The following is a 25,713-nucleotide window of genomic DNA, read 5'->3' on the forward strand; positions in this document are numbered from 1 at the left end:
AAAAAAGGGGCCGGGCCTCCGCAGAGTGTCTTTTCGGCCGCGGTCCGACTGGAGGTACCATTCGTCCAAACGGCTTCTGGTCGGCTCGGCAGGCGGCGCCCACACCAAGCCGAGTTCCTCGACTGCCTTGGTCAGGACGCGTAGGAGCTCTACATCACCATGATGGAGGTCCCCCGCGTCGCTTCCGTGAGGCGCAGTGTATTCCAGCGGGCTGTTGGACCACTCCTCTGTCTCAGACGCTGCCACCGAAATGGCATCGTCTCCCTCTTCAGCGTCCTCCATGGCACCGAAAGACACCATCTCTTGAGCGCCGGGAAAGGGGACGGAGGTCTGCAGACATGAAGCGCACTGGAAGGGAATCTGCATCATTGGGGTGAGGAGCGCGTGGGCACAGAGCCGGTGCGATCTCGTCACCTGACCCTGACAGGATCACATCAGAAGCTCGCGGCACCTTACTCCTTGGCTCAAAAGAGGCTGCAGAGGAAGAGCGCGGCAGAGCTATTTGGGCGAGTTCATAGCCCTGGACGATGGCCACATGGAGCCTGAGAGCCCGAAGGCTCATGTCTCCGCAGTGGGGGCAGTCCAATCCCCCGAGAGCCGCCTTTGCGTGGGCACGACCCAGGCAAAAGACGCACGACTTGTGGCCATCGGAGAGTTCGATTGGCTCCGCACAGGAGGGGCAATCGCGAGATGTCATCTCAGTGAAGTTCACCGGAACACAGCAGGGGAGAAGGCGTGTCCGCTGCAGCATGCAGATCACACGGTGAGTAGTCTTTGATGTTACTTCTTGTTCATAGTAAAATAGCTGAAGGAAAAGATTCTGAATGAATGGCATTCAAGCGCTGCCTTATATAGAGTGGGGCCCCCCTCATATCTTGCGCGCTTGAAGGCCATTGGCCAGTTTCACTGGCGTGATTCAATAAGGCTTCAGTAGTATTTGGAGAAAGGATATTCCCCATAGCAATGTAGAAGTGACTGAAATTGAAAGGGAAACACAGGTACATAGTCCATGAACCTGACACTGTATGGCTCACCTTCACTCAATATAACCAATTCCAAGACATCCCTACTCATCAAAGGCCTTTAAAAAACCCATCCTACTCACCCAGACACCCACCAACCTATAACCCTAAAAATTCGGACCAAATGCTTCTCCACTCCGTAAAGGCTACCAGTCCATCTACACCGCCCGTACCCTAGATGTCATATTTATCCTGGCTTTCTTCGGTTTCCTTAGATGCTCTGAAATCGCTATCACATTTTGACCCAAACATCCACCCAACCATTTCTGATCTAACAGTGCTAGGCAACAAAACCATCTCCTACTTCATAAAGCAAAGCAAAACAGACCAATCAAAGGCCACTTAATCTGTATTTTTTGCCTCCAATCGCCCATTCAACCATTTCAAACCCTCCCAGCCTTCCTTCAGCTCAGGAAATCCCAATATAAAAACCCATCTGATCCACATTTTACAGACGACCTTAACCGCCCAGCTTCCTGATTCTGGTTTCAAAAGTATCTTAAGTCTGTCCTGCCCCTATCCGGCACCCCAGCCGATAATTTCTCCAGCCATTCATTTCGAATAGGTGCAGCAACAACAGCAGCCCAAAAAGGTCGCTCCCAACATCAAATCCAAACACTTGGTTGCTGGTTTTCACAAGGCTTTAAGAGCTACATCCAATCAGACCATTCCCACATCAAGGAAGCCCACCAGACCCTAATCACTTAATCTATTTTGCACAATCCATCCCTAGAACCCCTACATCAGCCCACTTTGACCCCATTTCAACTACCTTACCCCTCATTCCCCCTCAGTTAATTCCCGTAGCCCTCTCCTTTCCCCATGGCCACAGCAAAGCCCTCTTCCACCAGAGCCCCTTCCACCCCACACTGCCGCAGCAGTGCCCGCTACTGCAGGAGCCCCTTCCTTATCTCACTACTGCCGTAGCAGTACCTGCTCCCACATGGGGCCTTTTTTCCCAACACTACCACATCAGTACCTGTTCTCGCAGGAGCCTTATCCATAGTTCCCCACTGCCGCAACAGTGCCTGCTTCCACCGGAGCCTTATCTCCCAATTGCCGCAGCAGTTTTTTGCTTCCACATGAGCCTTTCTTATATTTCCCCACTGAAGTAGCAGTGCCAGCCCTTGCAGGAGCCTCTGCCACAATAGTTCTGCTCCCGCAGGAGCCTTCTTCTATATTCTATCGTAGCAGTGCCCGCAGAAGCTCCTCTTGTCTTTCCGTGCATGGCTGTTATTACAACCAGCGTCCAGCATTCCTTCAGCTCAAGCTAGGCAATTTTGGGGGGTTATCTGGCTGTTGTCTTGTGATTATTAGCCTTTTGAGGGAGCGTTTATAGGGTTCAGGTCAAATGCCAAGCTCAGACCCCTCCCCTCGGGCAAGGGAAGTGCCCAGGGCTCGGGAATTACTACCGAGCTCGGAGCCCTCTCCCAGACAGCACGCCAGATACTCCTAACCTTTCGCTCAGTTTATTATCCATAAAAGTGGACTCGTGAATTGATGTTTTATTAACAAATTTCGGGAGGAGCTTGCACGGATAATTAACATGGCCAATTCATCATCAGTAATCACACTCCCTATTCAATCAGCAAGAGAAAGAATCCCTATAAATAACCAAAGCAGCCCTACCTTCTTCATCTCCCATTTTTCAGCACCCTTCCCCCTGGGTTTGGGCCAAATGCTGAGCTCGGACCCCTCTGCCGGACAGCACAGTTTATTACCCGTAAGAGTGAACTTGTGAAAAAAAGACTAAATTAAAACACTCTTGAAATTAAAACAGAACATTTGTTCATTTGTCTTTTGTTTCATCAATCTTATTAGTTTCTTTGAAATCGCACTAAACTCACTAGGTGAGTTTAAGTTGTAACAATTCCCCAGAGCGCAGAACTCACACTATTTGAAATGGGAGATTTTTTTTATTTTTATGAATGAATGTATGAACGTAGTAAACTCACAGTCACCATTTCCAAACCAAGTGTATTATACAAATAATAATTACAAACAAAGTGTCAGAGCAAGTTGAATTAGTGCAATACAATGGCGTGTGTGTGTGTGTGTGTGTGTGTAGTCTCTCAGCATCCCAACTGTACAGTATATACAAGAGTTCAGATCAGTCTCACCGGTAGTCTTTTATCTTCCGAGAGCGCAAATCCACAAAGCACTGGTTGTTAAAATGTCCGACAAGATTTTTGTTTTCATTGTGCTTCAATCAAAAAACACTGCACTTCCTTTGAGCTCTCTCTTCAATTCATGATATACAAATGTGAAGTTCTTACATTGTAGACAGAGCAAACACTTTGTCCATAGTCCATATTATTCCTTGCACGTTTATGCATTAAGCTAAGTCCGACATAATATAGCTAGTTGACACTGTAAAGTGTACCATGGACAAAATGCATTGCTTTAAAATGTGAATTAGAATTTATATCATTGTTGGAGCCCTGCATAGGATTCTTATTGGAATCCTTTGTGTGGTTGCAGAGAAACAAAGCGGTGCACGTTTGTAGAGTAATTTGCAACAGCTTTGGTTGTGGCCAATCAGAATCAAGGACTGAAACTGTCCATTCTAGACATTTTGTTTGAAACTCTGTCCATGCTAAGAGGATCTGTTAGGCATCTCTTTATTGTGAATCTTCATGTGCCTGTCAAAGCTTCCTTTTTAACTGAGACTGTTTCCACACTGATTGCATGTGTAATGGGGCGTTCACACCAGACGCGATTTGCGCGAATAAATTGCGCTATTTGTGCGTAGTTGGACGCTTGAACATTTTGAGTTTACTCGCGTCATTCGCGCATGAAATTCACTTCACAACAGACGCGAATTCACGTCATGGGAGGGGCTTCTGCCACTCGTCAGCGGGAAAGTAATTGTAAAATAAGTGAATGAGCTCAATTTGCCAGCTTTAGCTTGCTTGTAGTCTCTCAATATGTATATATATGTAGGTCAAATTGAGTAAAGAGCGTTTTTTAAAAACTTACCAGATTGTCCGACCTCTTCACTCACTTTCTTACAAGCAAGATCCTTTTTATTCCTGTTTCTATAAAAGTACAAAGATTTATGGTACAACTCCGAGTATCCAAAGACAGCAACGGTGATTTTGTCCTCCATTGTTGTTTCGGATTTCTGCCTCCGTCACTACTAGAGCAAGCTCCTGATTGGTTAACGCGGCGCGCCGCAGGAAGGTCTATCGCGTCTTGAACTCTCATGTGTATGTTTAGATTTCTTTTATGAGTAAAACACTTCCCACATTGTTGGCAGATAAAAAGGCTCCCTGTAGTGTGTATTTTCTGGTGAACTTTAAGGTTGCCACTTTCATTGAAACTCTTTCCAGACTAAGGGGATCTGTAAAGCTTTTCTTTATTGCACTTTTTTATGTGACTTTCAAGGTTTCCTCGTTGACTGAAACTCTTTCCACACTGTTTGCATGTGTAAGGCTTCTCTCCAGTGTGAACTCTCATGTGAATGTCAAGGCCTCCTTTTTCAGTGAAACTCTTTCCACACTGTTTGCATGTGTAAGGCTTCTCTCCAGTGTGAACTCTCATGTGAATGTTAAGGCATCCTTTACGAGAGAAACTCTTTCCACACTGTTTGCATGTGTAAGGCTTCTCTCCAGTGTGAACTCTCATGTGAAGGTTAAGGCATTCTTTGCGAGAGAAACTCTTTCCACACTGGTCGCATATGTAAGGCCTCTCTCCAGTGTGAACTCTCATGTGAATGTCAAGGCCTCCTTTTTCAGTGAAACTCTTTCCACACTGTTTGCATGTGTAAGGCTTCTCTCCAGTGTGAGCTCTCATGTGAATGTTAAGGCATCCTTTACGAGAGAAACTCTTTCCACACTGTTGGCATGTGTAAGGTTTCTCTCCAGTGTGGACATTCATGTGCCTTTTAAGGTTTCCTTGAAGTTTGAAACTCTTTCCACACTGTTTGCATGTGTATGGCTTCTCTCCAGTGTGAGCTCTCATGTGAATGTCAAGGCCTCCTTTTTGATTGAAACTCTTTCCACACTGTTTGCATGTGTAAGGCTTCTCTCCAGTGTGAAATCTCATGTGTCTGTCAAGGCTTGCTTTAAGAGTGAAACTCTTTCCACACTGTTTGCATGTGTAAGGTTTCTCTCCAGTGTGAATTATCATGTGCCTTTTAAGGTTTTCTTGTAGTTTGAAACTCTTTCCACACTGTTTGCATGTGTAAGGCTTCTCTTCAGTGTGAATTCTCATGTGCCTTTTAAGGTGTCTTTGTTGTTTGAAACTCTTTCCACACTGTTTGCATGAGTAAGGCTTCTCTCCAGTGTGAATTCTCTTGTGCCTCTTAAGGTATCCTTGTTGTTTGAAACTCTTTCCACACTGACAGCAAGTGAAAATACTCATAGTTCCTGTCTTTTGAGCTCTTTTTTGTGTAGAAGTCTTTTCAGACTCTAAGGAACAAAAAGATTTTTCTCCAGATACAAAATCATGAAGATTTTCAAACTGATCTTGCTCTTCAGTGTCATTCAGTACTCCCCTCTCCTCTTTCAGCGCTGTTAGGTCTAAGGTGGAAAAACAAAGAGATGAAAGTTAACCCCAGTTTAATGGCACAAAGCAATTAACATCAAAACATGTAGATATGTAATGCATGTAGATCCTATACCAGGGTGTCCAAACCTGATCCTGGATGGCCGGTACCCTACAGAGATTAAGTTGGCTGAAATCTAGACTGATCTCAATTATTATATACCATTTTTATGTCTCCTAGGGGATAAAATTTAACAAATTTAGAGAGAGAGACAAGGAAAAAAGAAAGGAAACAAACTCCCCACTTAACCATCAGATTAAATATTCATCACACAATAATTCCTTCTGAGGTTTTATTAAGGGGGCAATTATGTTAGCCAATTATAAAAGTTGGCTTTTACACTTGACCTTTTGAATGGAAAACACCACAAGTGACTGTCAGAGGATGAGAAATTGTGGAAAATGTCCATTAATCTCTCAAAAATCTTATTTATATATATTTATAAAATTAAATTACTCAATTTTAAATATTTCTGTCAAAAGCATTAGTAATATTATAATTACACCTCTGGAAACATGATATAAAAAAATACTAAATTTAAACTTCCTTTAAAATAAAACAGGCAATATTTTTGCACCAATTGAAAGTCAAGTAACGTGCCAACTGCCAAGTATGGTGAACTGTGCTTTGCATTTAATCCATCAAAGTGCACACACACACACACACACACACACACACACACACACACACACACACACACACACACACACACAACAGAATCAATGTGATCCATAATTGACATTAAGGACTGCTTTAAGAATAAGCGTACACATCAAATTCTCTTGACTCACTGAACCTTAGGGCTGGGAATCGATTCCAAAAAGAATCGATTCCGAGGCATTGGGAATCGAGAGTCGATTCCAACGTTTGGAATCGACTCCTCATTCAGAGCCGTTTTCAGTTAAACAAAACTTACCTCTTAAACGGAAGGCTGCATTCCATGAAGGCTGTATATTTCGGCTGCAAGTCATCAAACGTCGATTGACGAAAATAAACGTAATAAAAACGACTCATTACTAAACTCATCTGAGTTTAAGGATGCAGCCTTCAGTTTGAGAAGCACCCATTAATTTGCCTCTTGCTCGCTAATAGTTATTATAGTCTGATACATTTCACGAAAAGATTCGTTCGGATAGATCATTTAAATGAACCAGTTCAAAAAACGATTCAGATGTTATTTTACGGGAGAACTGGCTCATGATGTCCACAATTTTGAGCGCTGCACGACAGAATAGATCATGACGTGTCTTGATCTTATTTACATCTTAAATAAATGCTATTTTTAATCTTTCTATCAGCCAATGATAACTCTGAAAGAAAACGCAGAGAGCACATCAGTGGCCGAGAGCGCATCTCATTGACAGCTACGCCACGAGCCCGTATATATCATCCTGCATTTATTGCGAAATTATAGCTCTTATATCAGTGTTGTTGTTAAAGTTCTGTTTATTTTGTTTCAGTGTATAGTTTGCTAATTTTGTCATTTTATACACGTCACGTCTTGTTTTATTCATGCAATAAATGCATGTCCACTGCTAAGCTGTGGGTTATGACTAATTTCCTGGGCAATGAATTACAATTTGAAATCAGTCAGAGCTACAGAAAAACAGTATATATATCTTTTTTTTTTCTTTTTACAAATGAAGCTTCATATTATGAGAAGGTAACTTGTCCTTGTAACTTGTATCCTGCATTTATTGCGAAATTAGCTTCCTCCAATCTAAGAATCGAAACAACAGTGAGGAATCGATTCTGGAATCGAATCCAATTGATTCCAGAACCAGGAATCAGAATCGATTCCAAAATTTTCGGAATCGTACAGCCCTACTGAACCTGGATCAAATTAGTGAGATTCTATTAACTTAAATGGTCATTTATGGTACAACTTTAACCCTAAATGATTTGTTAGATTATTTCAGGTTTTCTGACCATCTTTTTTTAAACAGCCCCAGAGCTTAATAAGCCTTGATATGTGCTCCTTGATATGTGTCTAACTTTTAGGCCTGGTCCACACTAATACGTTTCCATTTGAAGGCCTCTGTTTTGGCCTTCCATCCTCACTGAGATAGCATTTATGTTAAGGAAAACTGAGCTTTTTGAAAAAGTGGATAATTGAAAAAATTGCCTTTTTAGCGTTGTTGTTGAATGTTGCGACGGCGAATGTTTCAGTAGGACGTGAGGGTGCTGAGGACAGCACCGCCACTGAGGGTGAGCTAAAACTGGACCTGGGACAGCTAGTTATGGAACAAGGTTTGATTTATTTCACTGAGGATATAGACATAGAACTTCCTGTGTTCCCTTAATTGTCAGCCTACATGGATTTCCCGCCTGCATGGATTTCATCGCTCCGTCCCACCGGCTCAGTTGGGCTCCTCCCTGCCTCTGGCTCCACCTTGGTCCTCTTTCGTATCGGCTTTATGTTTTGCTTGTTCTCAATCATTCCCATCACCTTGTAACTAGCACCCCTTTGTAAGTTTGTTTGATTTCTGAGTTTCTCTGTCCGGCTTCAACGTTACCTACTGTGTGCGTGTATGTTCCAGTCATCCTGCCTGAGGATTTTATTAAAGGTTCCACAGAATGCATTGAAACAATATTTTAAATTGTTCTCTGGTATCTACATAGAAGGTATATGGCATAGGAAAGGGCAAAAAATCTCCAGAAACGGTTTTACAAGTCCATTTACAACTCTAGAATTTTCCTAGAAAGAAATGCTCTGTTATTGCCTTATTTGAAAGGTTCCTGCATAATAATGAAGAAGCTCTGCTCTGCTCTGATTGGCTGTTTTACAGAGTTGCTCACTCTCACACAGCTTTAAGGAAACACATGGAGGAAATATATATTTAATTACGGCCGCTTTATTTATTCAACACTAGCTGCTTTTGATATGCGGTTTGTTTAATCTGCCATTTTGAATCTGCAACATTTTAATCTCACTACTGTGATCACATGTGCTCTGTGTAACGTTATACTACAGCGAAGTAGTATAACGTAAGAAGGACTTACCACGCAAGTTTTGATGCTTTAGTGATGCTCAGGATCTGTTAATCATTTGCCATCAGTGCACTCATCTCTCCGTTTATGTGGTAAGTAAAATCTTACGTGCAGGCTACCGCTAGCATTAAGCTAACCATGTCCCTTCAGTGGCTCGCCTTATTTTACTGACGTTAATGATGATTGGGCGATGCAAACATTGGGGGCGTAACTATTAACGATCGGGACTATTACGTAATAGTCGGTGTTATGTTGGAATTGACCTATTTTTCGGTGGTCTTTTGCAAACACTACATTTATATAAGGAGGAAAAGATGGTGTTTGAGACTCATGGTATGTCATGTCCATGTACTGAACTGTTATTATTTAACTATGTCAAGGTAAACACAGTTTTCCATTCTATGGCACCTTTAAAGACTTTGCATTATTCCTACGTTGCTTTGCGCATTCCTACATGCTTTGTGACAGTTGTTCAGTGCACTGTAAAAAAGTAGGTATTGTGACGCATGTTTAGTCATTTAATCCATATCACACCAATAGAAATCTGTGTTTATGCGGGTATTGTGCCTGTTATGTGCTATTCACGTTTTACATTGTTAATGATTTTGTTGCAAAATCAGCAGGGGATCAAAGAAATATTTTCCCCCACTGTACTTATTTTGACATATAGGCCATTTAGAAAGCACTCTTGAGAGCGAGGGGAGCACTGCTGTGCTCAAGCATAAAAGACACCTAACAGGGAGGGACAAAGAGGGCCTAACAACATGATGAAACAAAACTTTTGGGACAGAGGCGATCATCAGTGAGGCCAGTCAGTAAGGGCCTAATACACCTGGTATGGTTGCTAGGAGTGGGCGATATGTCCTAAAATTAATATCACGGTATTTTTCATCTTTTGAACGGTGACAGTATAATATCACGGTATTACTTTTTTTGGTACATTTTGGGAGGAGTAGCCTGTCCTGTCCCTTTAGTACGTGAATACAGTTAATACTTTTATAATATAATAAGTAAATGGTAGGTATATTCCTTATCAAAAAAAGACATGGGAGAGTATTATGCATTCTCAACATATTTATTTGGCAAAAAACCTAAAGATCTTAGTACAACAAAACAAAAATTAGCAGTGTAATAACACAAGAACAGTGTAATAATGTGTACTTTTCACAAAAACTAACTCTCTCTTCATCTGAACTCCGATGAAACTAGACAGTCAAGTTCTTTGCCAGGAACACCAACCTGTCAACATTTTCTGGTTTCAGTGATGCCCTGGAGCTTATTACAATATTGCCCCCTGTGCTGAATGCACGCTCGGAGGGTGAGCTTGTGGCTGAGATGCATAAGTATTTTTTTGCCAGACGGCTAATGCACGGGAAAGCGGGAACATTGGAGACGCCACCACTCCAGTGGATCAGAGTCACTGTCAGCCGTCACCATCAGCAGGTAGCCATCTAGCTCCATGTCAATGCCCTGCTTCTTTGGTGGTGCACTGCTACACTTTTTGAAGAAACTACCCAGGCTGTGTTTGGGCTTTTTCAGTTGTGCAGGAGCAGTGCTAGTTTCCCTCTCGCTTTTGGTCCTCTGTGGAAGAGGCATCTGTGGCTGTCTTCTCCTCCAGTGCTTTGGTTTCTGTAGCTACTCGGCTCCTCACTTCCTCCAACTTTTCAGGTGACATGTAGGTGGTCTTGAACCATGGGTCCAGGAATGTTGCCATGGTGAGCAGCTCATCAGTGGCAGGATCTTTGTATTTTTCATTCAAATAATCCAAGACCCTCTTCTTGATGTCCTCGCACAGTCCTGCTTTGTCTTCTTCTGGCTTCAAAATGTTTAAATTGAGTAGATGGAGGACTGGCTAAACATAGGAGACACTAACATACTCCTCTCCTGACAGGGCATCTGTAAAATCTTGCAGAGGCTTCAGTGCTTATGCTAGTGGTTATGGCCTCCAACACCTTAATGTCTTGCCAGGTGGGTAGAAGGTGGCGTGACTTTTGGTCTGCTGCCAGGACTTGGAGCAGAGGACTTAACTCTCAGAGATGAGAGGGGGACCCAGGCGGTTTCCCTGGCATGCGGATAGGAGACCCTTGAGAGTGAAGGGAGCACTGCCAAGGCATTACATGCAGACAAAATGAAAATTACATTGAAAATGTTCTGAACCTTCCAAATGTTTCCTTCAGAGATACAGTGATATAAAACATAGTGCCCATGTTTGTTCAACAGTCAAAGCCTTTTGGAAAATCTATTTGTGGCGGTCAGTTTTGATATTGTGGTGAGTCACCACAAATAAATCAATGTATGGGAAACACCACAGAACAACAACCTGAGCCCAACTTAAGCAAACTCATCACTTTAACCTTAAGCTGGGCTAGAATTAAATTATTCCTAATTTTCCTCCTTATTCCCTTAAAAAAATGACTTTATATATAAACAAAGTATAAAGATGTACAGCTTATACATTACACTCTTACACGTGTGACATTATTCATTAATATCATACATTTCTGTAATAAATTCAGCTTTGAGAATAAAAACCAACCTGTTTGTTCCTCAGTGTCTTCATTTTTGACTCTAAACACTTCTTCAATCTTCATGTCTTCACTCTCCTCTTTAATAAACCCCATCTTTGTTCTCATAAATACATCAGAATTTAACTTAAATGTTTGTGCTTTTGTTTTGGCTTATTTTTTGTTTGTTTGTTTTATTGTCAGACTTGCTTTATATTTACAGCACTATTTTCTCCTATTTTGTACTGTTTTTCTTAAGTCCTACATTGTCTTGTTCAACAAAAAAATTAAAATAAAATAAAAATAAAAAAAGATTTTGGTATGAAATGATCTTACTAGAAAAATTGCATGAAAAAGAATCATCTGGTCCATTTGTACATTTTTCCACATTCGCAGTAAAGCAAAATTAATGTTTTCTGACAATTCAGTGTGGATAGAGAAAATGTTAAAACAAAAAGGCTGTTTTCAATTGTGGATTCATTCAGGTGTAGCTTAAGTGTTAACTTGTTTATTTGCTTACCAAATACTTTAAATGAAGAAATGTAGACAGCATGCAGTATCCAAACATGATTACTCACATTTCAAGGTTTGCTTTGTGTAAAATAAATTAGTTTCTTAGTACTTTTGCATAATTAGCCAAAGTGCTAGAAATCAATGGTTTTAACATTAGAAGCAGATACTAGGTTTAATGTTACAGAATATATATCTGCTTCTAAACGTATTTAAGTTGTAATGATAATTTGAGTTAGCTTAAACCAATAATATATATGTATATAGGGGTGTGCAAAGCAGCCGGTATTTGTATCTGTATTTGTATTTGTTGAGGGGGGAAAAGTATTTGTATTCGAGTAAAGTTCAAAATAGGTGTAAAAATCCAGTTTTTTGCATTACCACTTCTAATTTATGTTATAGTGTAAGTATTCTTTAATTATATCCATTATAATAATTATGGATATGCAATATTGGTTGATGTTTTTGAACATGTGACAAGGAATGCCATTGAAAAGAAAATAACAGCCATTACCTCATCCATGGTTAAACCAACAACTAAAATACCATTGTGAACATTTTGAACACCACCACCACCCATCCTTGTTGGAGGACGCTGAACAGACAGAATAAAAACAAATAATACTTAAAAGAACTGTTCTTCTTCTGAATGAACTTCTTTTCCGTGGCGTCTGCCGTTGCTAAGCAACCATGACCTGATCTCTCAATGAAGACTCGGAAGCTTCAGCAAAGCATAAATGGATTTCCAGCATTAAAAATCGCTTGCAGTAGCTCTGCTATTAAATTTATTTTAAAATGGTTATTCCTGTACAGATATGTTAAGCTGTTCCTCCAACTTGGCTGTTTTTTCAATGTTATTAAGGGAAAGGGTGAAGCTGATTGATTGGTTCTTGTCACATGACCTGTGGTGCGCTTGCGGCATTCTCAGAGCCATAGAGAAACACATAAAAAGTTGAGATGTTTTTATCTGGAATATTCGGCGCTTCCATTATGAGTGTGCATACCGCGCGTCTACATGTGAAATAACGAACTTGAGCGCGCATGTGAACGGACCCTAATAGAATAATCTCCCGATCAAACTCTGCTTCCCAAAAGTTATAAACTGCCTCCAGAACCCAGTTAAGGTACAACAATCTATTCAACAAAAATAGTGATGCAGTGAAGTCTTTTTTCGCTCAGCAGAGTCTTCTCTGTTGCTGTGTGGGGCAGCCTGTGTCAGTCACATCTTTTACCCCTCACCCCCCGACTCCTGAATGTCACTCACTCATGCGGGCATACACTAACTGCAGTCTCATGAGGAAACGCAGCTTTTTGATATAACGTTTTTCTTGTTCCCGAATACAAATATTTTTTTAAGTATTTGTTCGAAATAAGTATTTGTAAAAAACACGCTATTTGTGCCTTTCTGAATACCATATTCGGGTTCGGCTCCACCCCTAATATATATATATATATATATATATTATTGGTTTAAGCTAACTCCATATTATCATTACAACTTAAAAGCATGGGTCAAAAGCAGGATCTTCTCAGCTGCACTTGAAGGCAGCATTAGTATGTGATCTCAACACTTCTGTCGAATGTCAAAACATTTCTACACTCGTGTGACATTATTCATTAATATCATACATTTCTGTAATAAATTCAGCTTTGAGAATAAAAACCAACCTGTTTGTTCCTCAGTGTCTTCATTTTTGACTCTAAACACTTCTTCAATCTTCATGTCTTCACTCTCCTCTTTAATAAACCCCATCTTTGTTTGTTCCTCAGTATCTTCATGTTTGATTCTGAATGTTTCTTCAATCTTCATCTCTTCACTCTCCTCTGAACACCATATTTATAGTGTGTCACGTGGACCTCTGTTGATTCTCCCGTTGATTCTCCCGTTTTTCTGTGAGTTTGGATACTTTGTCCTGTTTAAGATGAAAATAAATAACAGAAAGAAAAATCAATGCAAACTCTATCTCTGTGTGCGTCTCAATCAGCTCCTAGTTCAGTAGTGCACTGGCAACAGTTAATAGACTTAAATATAAAATGTATAAAATATATACAAATTACCCAGAACGTTCATATTTAGGTAGGCTATTTTGATTTATATTTGGTATTCAATTGTTTGTACATCTAATGGAAACATTCTCGGTTGTCATTAAACTCGTTTGTGTTTGTAGTCCTCGTGCCGCTGAATCGAATCACTGAATCATTTCACAAATGATTTGATTCAAATGATTCGATTTTGAGTCTTTCTCATCACTTTTTATCATCACACGATTGATTCACGATATAAAGACGGAAAACAGAACGCACCTTCTCTGTCACTGAAGGCTATGTTTTAACACGAAATAAGCTTTACAACGTTATATTTAATAATGATGCATTTATTTTACATAGCTTGTAAAAACGCTTTAAATGATGTAACAGTGTGCATTGGTTTAAACTTTAAAACCACAAACCTTTCTTCAGGTGAACCACAAACATGAAGAGAGTAGCGCAGCTTTATGACGTCACATCACCAGACTAAAATAAAAGTCCATTGGTGCACTGCTCTCTAGAATCACAAACACATAATAGAAATGTTGATTATAGAATAGAATTTCGTACCCATATGATGATGCATTTCTAAAGTTATTAACATCGCAAATCTATCGTATTTTTCTTTATTTTTTAAATGTACATACTTTCTGTTTTTATACCTCGCCATTAAATTCACATAAAACTAGTTTATGCTGCTGATTCAACTATGTAAAGAACAAAGTCTCTAATACGAATTTTTCATGCATTCAGATCTAGGATGTGTTATTTTAGTGTTCCCTTTTTTTGAGCAGTGTATTATACAAACTATATAAATGTAAATATTTTCAAATATATATACTATGAGCGTTTTATACAGGCCTATACTAAATATACACAGTACACATGTGAACAAAAACTTATTTTGGATGCGATTATTTGCTAGTAATAGTTTATTAGTCATTAGTCATTTATTTATTGTAAATAATAAATGCGTAAAAATATAAATTAAACAATTTAATAAGTATTGAATAATAGTGATTTAATAATTACATTATATAATAATTAGCTGTTTGCTGAATTATTATTTAATAATTATATAACAAATGCGTAAACATTTAGTATCATATATTTTTAAAGTACGCAACTAGCCGTTGCTATGGCGATGACGTTATAACTGAATCACAACATTCTCCAGTCGCGAGCAGAGCTAACTTTGCATTACTTGAGTTCGCGCTCACATCCTGCATAGTGTTTGATTGATCATTCAGCACTTTTACACATTTACAGCGACTTATTCAAGTGAACATCAATTATTACCCTCCCAAAATTCAGCACGTTAATGCTTGAGAAGAGGATGAGGAGGAAGAGTTTGGAGAAGGACAAGGCTACTTTTAGTGGTCCAAAGTCCAGTCCAGCTTTAGTTAAAGTGGACATGATGGCTGAAGGTGCGTTTACTGCCATAACCAAAGACAGTTTCAGAAACTACTGTCAGCTCTTGATATTTTATGTCAACTACAATTATCTGTTTTAAAGACTACATTTTGAGGAATGAAGCCAGTAAAGTGCTCTGAGAGGAAGATACAGCGTTGGCTGTGAAAGGAGACGCTTGGAGGATGACCTTAAGGTATTGTTATTATTTTCCTTACTGTATTTATCTGGTTATTTCACGAATACATAATTACTCATTGTTTTAATGCTGTGTTGTGACCTGAAAGATTCACAGATGTGTTTTTTGTTTAGTGATAGTTGTTCATGAGTCCATTGTTTGTCCTGAACAGTTAAACTACCCTCTGTTCCACAAATTCTGTGGTTTTTCAGCATTTTTGTGTATTTGAACCCTTTCCAACAATGACTGTATGATTTTGAGATCCATCTTTTCAGTCATATGCAACTATTACAAGGTTTAAACTCTCAGTGATGCTCCAGAAGGAAAAACAATGCATTAAAACTTTTGAATTTGAAGATCAGAGTTAATTTAACTTATTTTGTCTTATAGGAAACACCTATCTTCTGTTTTTTCTGCTTTTGAAAGGTAGTACTAAATTAATATATACTGTATATAGGCAAAATAAAATAAAAATGTACACATTGTCATTCTGTCAAAAGTTTTCACCCCTGACTCTTAAAGCAGTGTTTCTCTCTGGAGCATCAGTGAGCGTTTAAACTATTATTTTCTCTTGTGTGCTATATGTAAACATCTTTAATGTGAAATATCTTATTCAGCTCAGTACTAAATAAAAAACATGCATTTTGTACGATCCGTCTTATATTGCTAAAATAATGAGCATTTTGCAGATTCTCTATGGTGTATGTAAACTTTTGACCTCAACTGTAGATATGAAGATATATTCACATTTTTAAGATGTTTACATATTTTTGTGCTCTTGTTTGTATACATGTGACATTGAAAGAAATCTGAAAAAGCCAAATCTTGTCTAAGTATTATGTATGTGGATGCTTTCTGTTTTTTGTGCAGTCCACCAGCGTTAGTGAGGGAAATGATAGTCAGGAGAAAAAGAGCAGGAAGAGTTGTTTTGAGACGAAAGGCAGCGCAGGTCAGGCTCAGCAAGTGCAGGACCAAACTATGGCACCAGAAGACGAGAGAAGCGCTGATGGTGAATCAATCAACTCTTCAACTCTGAGCATCAAGATCTCTACAGCACACAGTAAATATGGGTTACCATTAATAAGGACTTTATTAGAAATTAGAACGATGTGGAATGAATTACCAAAAGCTGAAATCCACATTGAGGATTGAGGCTGGAAACTGATTTTTATTCAAAATTTTAAACGCAGATGAAACCAAGCAGACAGTTATTACCACCAGCCAAATTTTTTCCAATTTTTAGACCAAAGTGTTTTGCGGGACGTGAACTGTGCTGTAGCAGACGATGCTCTTCAGGATCCTCGTTCCAATCAGCAGAACATATTGACTCGATATAAAGTCAGCCGAATGCTTGGCGAGGGAAGCGCTTGGAGAATGGCCTTGAGGTATCGTCCTGTGCATTTCAAGTCCTGATGGATCACACGTCCACATGTTGAAATGGAAATTTGAACCACTTTGTTGTTTTTGAACAGGTGGCAATACAATTTGTCAAGAAGACGAAGAACATGGAGTGAATCAACACTGTAAGTAGGCTACCTTTTTCATAACAGTATGTCGAAGACTGAACTGAATCTACATTTACTACAGTTGATGTCAAAAGTTCAAATCTCCCTCAGAATCGGCAAAATGTTAATGATTTAGTCCACAAGTTACAGTTGCATTTACAAAAATGACCTTGTTTGAAAGTTTACATACACTTGCTACTGGAATGATCCACAGCTTTTGTTGTTTAGTGATTGTTTTGAGTCTTTTTTGTCCTGTTCAACTGTGTGCTGTTCTTCAGAAAAATCCTTCAGGTCCCACAAATTCTTTGCCTTTCCAGCATGTTTGTGTATTTAAACAACAAGAACAAACAAGGGATGAGAATCAAAGGGATGTAAACTTTTGAACAGCTTCATTTTTTATAAATTCAACTATTTTCTCAGGAACTATATGCAAACATCTTTTATGTAAAGTATCTTATTGAGGTCTGTGCTAAATGAAGAATAACACACATTATGTATGGTCCGTCTTGTTTTGATAAAATAACATTTGACAGATTCTGAAATGAGGATGTAAACTGTATAACACTTTCATCTAACAATCCTAAAAATGATCTTTTCTCTAGCCTGCTCATCCTACACCTCTTGGTCTCTCATGGGAAACCTGCTACTGTATGGTCTCTGGGAGTGGTCCTGTTCGTAATGTTGTGCGGACGCTTTCCCAAAAAGAAGGACCTGCTGGAAATAGGTCGGGATAAATGGTTTGAGCCTGAACTGTCAGACGGTAAGATGGCATTCTTTACTACAAAAAAAGACCAATTGTAAAGTGGGAAATTAATTAAAATTAAAACTTTTTTTCTCAGCCTAGGGGTGACACTTCTGGTTTATTATCCACTACAGGGAAATAATGAGAAGAATTACAATGTGCACTGTTTGCACTTAAACCTAGTGTGTTCATAATTAAGATAATACATTAAAATAATATGTTAAGACACACCAATTTGCAATATCAAGTAGCAAAAAAAATATCTGGATGTAGATGAGACCAGGAGCCAAACCAATAAACTTTACAAATTCATACACAAAGACAAAGGTGGAGTGTTTAGAGCAGTCAAATCTTTCAGTTTATTTCAAAGATATCCTCAGGTCTTCTGTCCCTCATCATTTTGCACAGATTGCTGCTGATCTGATTCAACATCTCCTGCAGCAAGACCCAAGCTGGCAGATTGGATTGGATGAAATCCTTCTCCATTCATGGTTTAAGCCACAGATCTTCCTTCAGCTGATGTGAATGGCATGCCATCCATGCCGTAGTGTCTTTTGGAGCTGGAAAGCCTTGCTAGCACCTGGACAGTCCCAAAATGCCTTGTCAACTGTCATCGTGGTCCAAGAACTGTCAGTATGTATGGAGTCAAATTTCTGCCAAAAGTATTGCAAGTCATGGATATTATTATAATAAGCGTGAAACTTATATTTAAAAACTAGTAAAATGTATTGCACAAGATTTTAAAATGAAAGCATGGTTTTCAGAATAGCAAACAATGGTCACGGATCGAAAAATAACATGCGTAAATCAAAACTTTAGACACAAAATCATACAAAAACATTCTCCTTGGTTATATTTCTGTTTTTGTGCTTTCTGTTTTTGACTTTGCTTTTGTTTCCTTGTTCTGCGCCTGCTTTTCCAAATGTTGCGATTGGAGTTTCATGTAAATCAGGGCGGGCTCAAGCGTCATCATTGGTTCATTAGTTCTGGATTGACAGCTCCTCTTCTAGCCAGTCAGTCGAAGAGGGGCGTCAAACGTCACTCCAGCGCACCTCATTGAGCTGCCGACGCTCACCTTGCTGTTCACTTGCGCAGGTGAATGGATAACCGTCAGCTGGGGAAACATCTTTCCACACAGGACACTGTTATACGCCTTATTCAGCCCACCGCCATTTTGAATCGAAAACGAGGCTGTGAGGGACAGCAGTCCAGCAGCGTTCACTGTGGCGTATTGTTGCGTACCCAGATGTAGATGGTTTAGTCATAAAAATAGAGAATATATCATTTCACAAATTTCCACAGGACAAAGAAAGGACGTAAGCCTTTTTCAGACGTGTTAAGTCATACAAAAAACTGTGGGTAGAAAGTTTTTATATTAGATAGTAGATAGATAATTTTTTGTTTTTATGCATAGAGATCAAAAGATAACATTTATTTATTGGTTTGCCGTAATCACAAAATGATATTCAGATATCAGAAGCGTTTAGAGGACAGCGAGCCAACAGGCCAGTTTCCACAGTCATTTTCCTAAATAAATGCAATATTGTTACCTGAAAGTTAGGTCATATGTGACCCTGGACCACAAAACCTTAAGTCGCTGGGGTATATTTGTAGCTAAAGTCAAAAATACATTGTATGGGTCAAAATTATTGATTTTTCTTTTATGCCAAAAATCATTAGGAAATTAAGTAAAGACCATGTTCCATGAAGATTTTTGTAAAATTCATACTATAAATATATATCAAATGTAATTTTTGATTAGTAATATGCATTTGTTAAGAACTTAATTTGGACAATTTTTTTCTCAGTATTTTGATATTTTTGCACCCTCAGATTCCCGATTTTCAAATAGCTGTGTCTCGGCCAAATATTGTCCTATCATAATTTGTTAAATTTAAATTGTCCTATAATTTGTGGTCCAGGGTCACATATGTCCCGTCAAACAATCCATGTTTTCTGGAGCTTGTTGTCCTGTTAAAGGTGCCATAGAATGGAAAACTGTGTTTACCTTGACATAGTTGAATAATAACAGTTCAGTACATGGACATGACACACCATGAGTCTCAAACACCACCATTTCCTCCTTCTTATATAAATCTGGTGTTTGCAAAAGACCACCGAAAAATAGGTCAATTCCAACATAACACTGACTATTGCGCAATAGTCCCGATCGTTAATAGTTACGCCCCCAAAATTTGCATCGCCCAATCATCATTAACGTCAGTACATCAGTAAAATAAGGCCAGCCACTGAAGGGACATGGTTAGCTTAATGCTAGCGCTAGCCTGTTACATTGCAGTAAGATTTCACTTTTTAGATCAATGCGCTGATGATGGTGAATGATTTCCAGATCCTATTCACCGCTGACAGCATCTAATCTTGTGTGGTAAGTGCTTGTGTCGCTGCAGTATAACGTTACACAGAGCACATGCATCACAATAGAGAGAGTAAAATGTTGTGGATTCAAAACGGCAGATTCAACAAACCGCATATTAAAGCTCCATAGTTAAATATTTCCTTTATGTGGCAGCTACTGAGATGAGCAGCTCTGTGAAACAGCCAATCAGAGCAGACCTCATTAATATTCATGAATATTCCAAATAAGGCAAAAACAAAGCATTTCATTCTAGGAACAAATCCTAGGGTTGTACATGGAGCTGTAAAACCATTTCTGCAGATTTTTTGCCCTTTCCTATGCCATATACCTTCTATGTAGATATCAGAGAACAATTTATAATATTGTTTCAATGCATTCTATGGCCCTTTAAAAATTGTGAAATGACATATTATTTTAAGTTTATACGATTGGCATCCCGGTACACAACAATACGCCACAGTGGACGCTGCTGGACTGCTGTCCCTCACAGCCTCGTTTCGATTCAAAATGGCGGCTGGTTGAATAAGGCGTTTATGTGTTTATACTCCGGGGCAGACGGACGTTCTAGAGGTGTGCATTATTTTCAGAGAAACACACGGCGAACGTAGTTCCAGGCAACACTTAACCGCATTACATGTCTATATCACTTCGCCACACGATTTCAGTTATTTCAAAGGTCCTTACAGCCTAAAACAGCAAAATCACCAAAAATCCAAACACCGTAAACAATAGGATAAAACGATAGTCGATTTTTGCCACAAAATTATGTTTTATTATGTACGGCAAGCACATACGTTATTTCTCCCATACTCTCTCCCTCACAGACGCACACACATACAGTTTACACACATGTTAGCATACGCATAACAACTTAAAGACTACATGAAAGCTATCACACACAAATGGTCTTGAAGAAAATGAACTTAAAGTTTCACTATTAGTAGAGACACTGCTGTCGATCTCTTTTGATAGACGCACAGACCAGGGGCAGCGCTAGACCCAAAGCTCTACTGGGGCGCATTACTATTTTTGAAAGCCAGCTGCATGTACAACACAGTTACCTAAACAACTATACTCATACACTGCAACAAGCTTTATAAGTAAATGTATACATTAATGCTTTATGAACATATTTATTTAAGCATCTTCACATAAAGATTCCAAACATTTTTAATCAATGCGGCTAAAAGTGCGGCATTCGGGTGCATCATAGCGACTATTATGTTCATAGCGTTCAACCACTGGTTTCGTCATTTTTTTCATAGCCCACCTCAACTGCATGCTGACACTTCTGGGTTAAAGGCTGCGTGATGTGCGTGTTGCAGTTAAATACACAAACACAGGAAGGCATGGATATCTGCGTGCATGGGCCAGTTTGTCATCAGTTAATTGACTTCTACGAAAATAATGCACACCCGAGGTGTAACGGCAACTCTGCTTCGTGTCAACACCCTGTCATCGTCGTCAATTATTCCTTTCCTGTCTGTCACTGCTGTATGCCAACCTGGCAACCCATTAGCCTTAAATGAGTAAATTATTTATTATGAATGAATGTAATGCTTATGCAATGACTCGGCTAACTGATCACTGAAAACTATAGACCAATTATAGTTTTGTAAAGATTCAGGAGAGATAGCCTTTATGGCTGGAGAACTACACGGATACGGTACAAAATAGTTCGATTTGAAAACAATCATAGATTATATTGATTAGATGTCATTTTTGAAATGTCCTCAGCTCATTACAAGAGCTTGTCCCCCATCGATAAGCACTGATATTAAACTAAATTGACCTTAGATAGTGGGATAGTCTTACAGATCCAAAACAGAGATGAGGTTTTTTTTATGGGTAGAGCCCATCTGGGGGAAGAAAACTCACTATTTTTTTAGTTAAATCAAGTTATAAAGTCCGAGTTAGGAAATATAAACTTGCGTTTGCAAAAAAAGGCTGAATTGTAAGATTAAAATAAATAAATGTTGTGTAAAAATGTTAATAGTAATAGGTTTAAATAATATATCATGCTGTAACTGTAGGGCTAATACAATATGCCCCCTGTTAACAACATGTGAATATTATATAGACCTATTGTTTAAATCAAATTCATGGTTTAAAAGTAAAGTAAGCAGTTTTCATCCATAGTTTGTCCATTTAAACATCTGCGTTTAGCTTCAAATGGCGTCTTGATGACAGTGTTGTATAAAAATGATTTGCATTCAGATTTTGACATCAAAAGGCACAGAAACACATATTTTTTCCAGTGTTTTTCTACAACCACTATGTGCGCGCGGCTGCAAGTGACTTAACTGTGAGATCTGCTCTAAATTGGTCTATAGTTTTACAGAGAAGCAGTTACAGAGGCACGTGCATTTGATAAACACAATGATTTATTTGTTTACATAGCTACATATGTATTGCTTAAAACTATCATATAGATGTTTTAAATATATAAAGTTTGAATACAGTGAGTTTACGAGTAAGTAAGTAAGTAAAACAGCCAGTAGGTGGCAGCAAGTTACTATTTTTAGAGTAAGACATTTAATTAAATTATTAATTTAAATGGGTGATTAATTTAGTGAGGAATAAAGTGGATTATTCAATAGTAGGTTTGAATTTATTTCACGATTTGGTCAGTTAACCGGATGTGCGGCCATATTGGTGATACTCGGATGTAAACAACAGCATGGATTGCACGGTTAATATACTACTAAATAGGTTATTCTGCTAATTTATGCTGTCTAAACCACACAAAATCACGTGGAAGCAGCTAAATCACAGAGAGATGGACTTAGTGAGCAGGAAAGGGCACAATATTTTGATGAACTAAAGTTAAGATACGTAGTATGAAAGGGTTAATTACGCTTTTTCACTTTTTGAATTTGAGTCAGTGTGTGATGTGAGGCGTAGCAGTACTGTGTCTGGCCTTCATCAAAAACAGAACTAATCCAGGCATTTGTGCCAGAAAGGTACTGTAATAATGTAAATTATGTCAAAAATAATGCATTTTTTGAACCAAACATGAGAGCATGTTCTATTTCAACCCAAAGACTTTGTAAAAGATCATAATAGGACCCCTTTGATTAAGATATTAGACTAATATTTCAACTCCTGGACTGGAAATGATACGAACAAACATGAATGTTATCAAGTTTCTTGTCCGAGAAATTCTAGTTTAGTTTCAACCACAAACACCTTTTGTTCCTCAGACAGTTTTTTTTTTAATTTTGTCAGTCTATAGTACTCCAAATGTTTTTCCCGGTCCGACCGATTAGCACAGCCTAAAACATGACAATAATTGACCATTTTCAGCAGCAATAATTAGGGAAATATGTGAGTTTCATTTGGTTCAGTGGTATTGTTTACGTTCAGTGGCGCCAATATGGCCGACCGGCTGCTCCCTTTCACGATGTGAACATGAACTAAAGATGGTGAATATAATGGCGACGGTTATGGCTAGGATAGTTTGGTTCAATGTTAAAGGATGGCCAGGCAGACGTACATCAGTGACAGACAGACAGACACAGTGTGCTGCATGGAAAGATGTCCCCAGCTGACGGATGGCCATTTTCACCTGCAAGTGAACAGCGAGCATCGGCAGCTGATGAGGCGCGTGGAGTGACGTTGACGCCCCTCTTCGACTGATTGGCTCGAGGAGGAGCTGTCAATCTAGAACTGGTGGACCAGTGATGACGCTTAAGCCTGCCCTGATTTACATCAAACTCTAACCGCCACATTTGGAAAAGCAAGTGCAAAACCTGGAAACAAAAGCCTAGTGACAAACAGCATAAGCATACCAATAAATCGAAATATGAACAGACAATTGTCTGAGAGCACTGAAAAGTAAGAAATATTACATTTAATACATTTTTGATGTACACTTATTATTTTTTGATCTGTGACCATTGTTTGCTATTCTGAAAACTTTCGTTTTTTTGTTTTTTTTGCGATGTACTTTTACTGACATTTTCAAATTTTAGTTTTATTATTATTATAGCTTATTATTATTTTTCTTTTATCCGTCGCTGCAATACAGCAGGAAATTTGATCTTATAAGAATGGCACACTTTATGTATTTATTTATGTATGTATTTATTTTATGTATAAAACATATGTGCCATATTTCTAAGTCATTATATTTGTCATAACAATACTTGATGTTCTGTTTGAAATGTTACATGATGTGGGAATAAAATAAATAAAAATGATGTTGTCACTCGTCATATAATGTTGCTGATTTATCATTTTCGTTGTGAGGAAATTAGATTTATTTATTTATCTTTGGGTAATTTACTTAATTGTTTTAGTGGGCCTGGAGACTCAAAAATACATAATTAGTCAATATTCCTGTGGGTTCAGCTGCTGACCAATCGTGACTCGAAGAGGAAAGACATTTATGTTCACCAAGGTTGCATTTATTATAACTGAATACAATATAAATTGTATTTAATTTAATTACAACAATTGTTTTCTATTTTAATGTATTTTAAAGTTGAATTTATTCCTTTGATGGTAAAGCTGAATTTTCAGGAGCCATTACTCTAGTTTTCAGTGTAAAATTAAATCATTCTTGAAAAATAGTAATAATTTAGTGCTTAATTATTGTGTTTTTATACTCAGTTATTAACAATGGGTCTGTTACAAAACTGATCTGTAACCTTTCTGTCCGGTCATCACCAGATATCACACTCTCACCAACTCTCGCACCACAACTAGCTTCCCGTACTCCTTCACACCAGGGACTGACACACACACACACACACACACACACACACACACACACAAACACACACACACACACACACACACACAGACACACACAGACACACACACACACACAGACACACACACACACACACACACACACACACACACACACACACACACACACACACACACACACACACACACACACACACACACACACACACACACACACACACACACACACACACACACACACACACACACACAGACACACACACACACACACACACAGACACACACACACACACACACACACACACACACACACAGACACACACACACAGACACACACACACACACACACACACACACACACACACACACACACACACACACACACACACACACACACACACACACAAGGTGAAGGTTCTCTTTCACACAGTTAAAGCCTAGTGCAGACGTGTTAAACTCAAACACACGGTGGTCCAAAATTAAAAACTGTCCAAGTTGCGGGCCAGGTAAATCTTTATTGAAAAACTGACTTAAATTGAGCATGTGACTCCCCCTTTCAGTAGTATGTGATGAATTTAATGTAGTCATGACTTTCATGTAATATTAATAAGGAATTTAGGTACGACTGTTAAAAGTGGAGTTTAACTTTAAACTAGGGGTGGGCATAGATTATTTTTTTTAATCTACATTAAATCTTGGAATTAATCTAGATTAATCTAGATTAAAATGGCTAATATGAATTCTGCTGAAGGCATTCAGAATATGTGTGCTACCCAAATAATGACTAAAAGTAAGTCTTCGAGAACGGGCCAGGTGGCGCATTAGATCAGGCGCTCATCTCCTGTTTCCAAAATGCACCACAAACTGCTTGACAATTGCATTTACAACATAATTACCTATACAAACTTGTGTAACCAAGTACTTCTGCGCAAAAGGCTGCACGACGTGCGCGTAGCCGTTAAATACACAGACGCGCGGGTATGGATAGCCTATCTGCGTGCATAGTCTTCCAATAAACTGTGTTGCTTTTAGAAGCGTCAATTCAGTTGTTGCATATCTAGTTTAATGTCTTTATTTCGGGATTATCAAAGTAAATTATAACTCAAACTTGAGATTTTAGTGGGGAACAGCAGATTTTCACTGGGGCACGTGCCCCAGTAAAAAGGGTCTAGCGACGCACG

The 25,713-nt window shown here is 38.8% G+C and overlaps 1 pseudogene; it reads right to left on the minus strand.

Moving 5' to 3' along the window:
• The window catches only part of LOC141325708 (uncharacterized), a 486,213-nt pseudogene that overhangs the window by 7,155 nt on the left and 453,345 nt on the right, over positions 1-25,713 (minus strand).

This window comes from Garra rufa, chromosome 2 (genome assembly GCF_049309525.1).
Source record: "Garra rufa chromosome 2, GarRuf1.0, whole genome shotgun sequence".
Classification (NCBI taxonomy): Eukaryota; Metazoa; Chordata; class Actinopteri; order Cypriniformes; family Cyprinidae; genus Garra; species Garra rufa.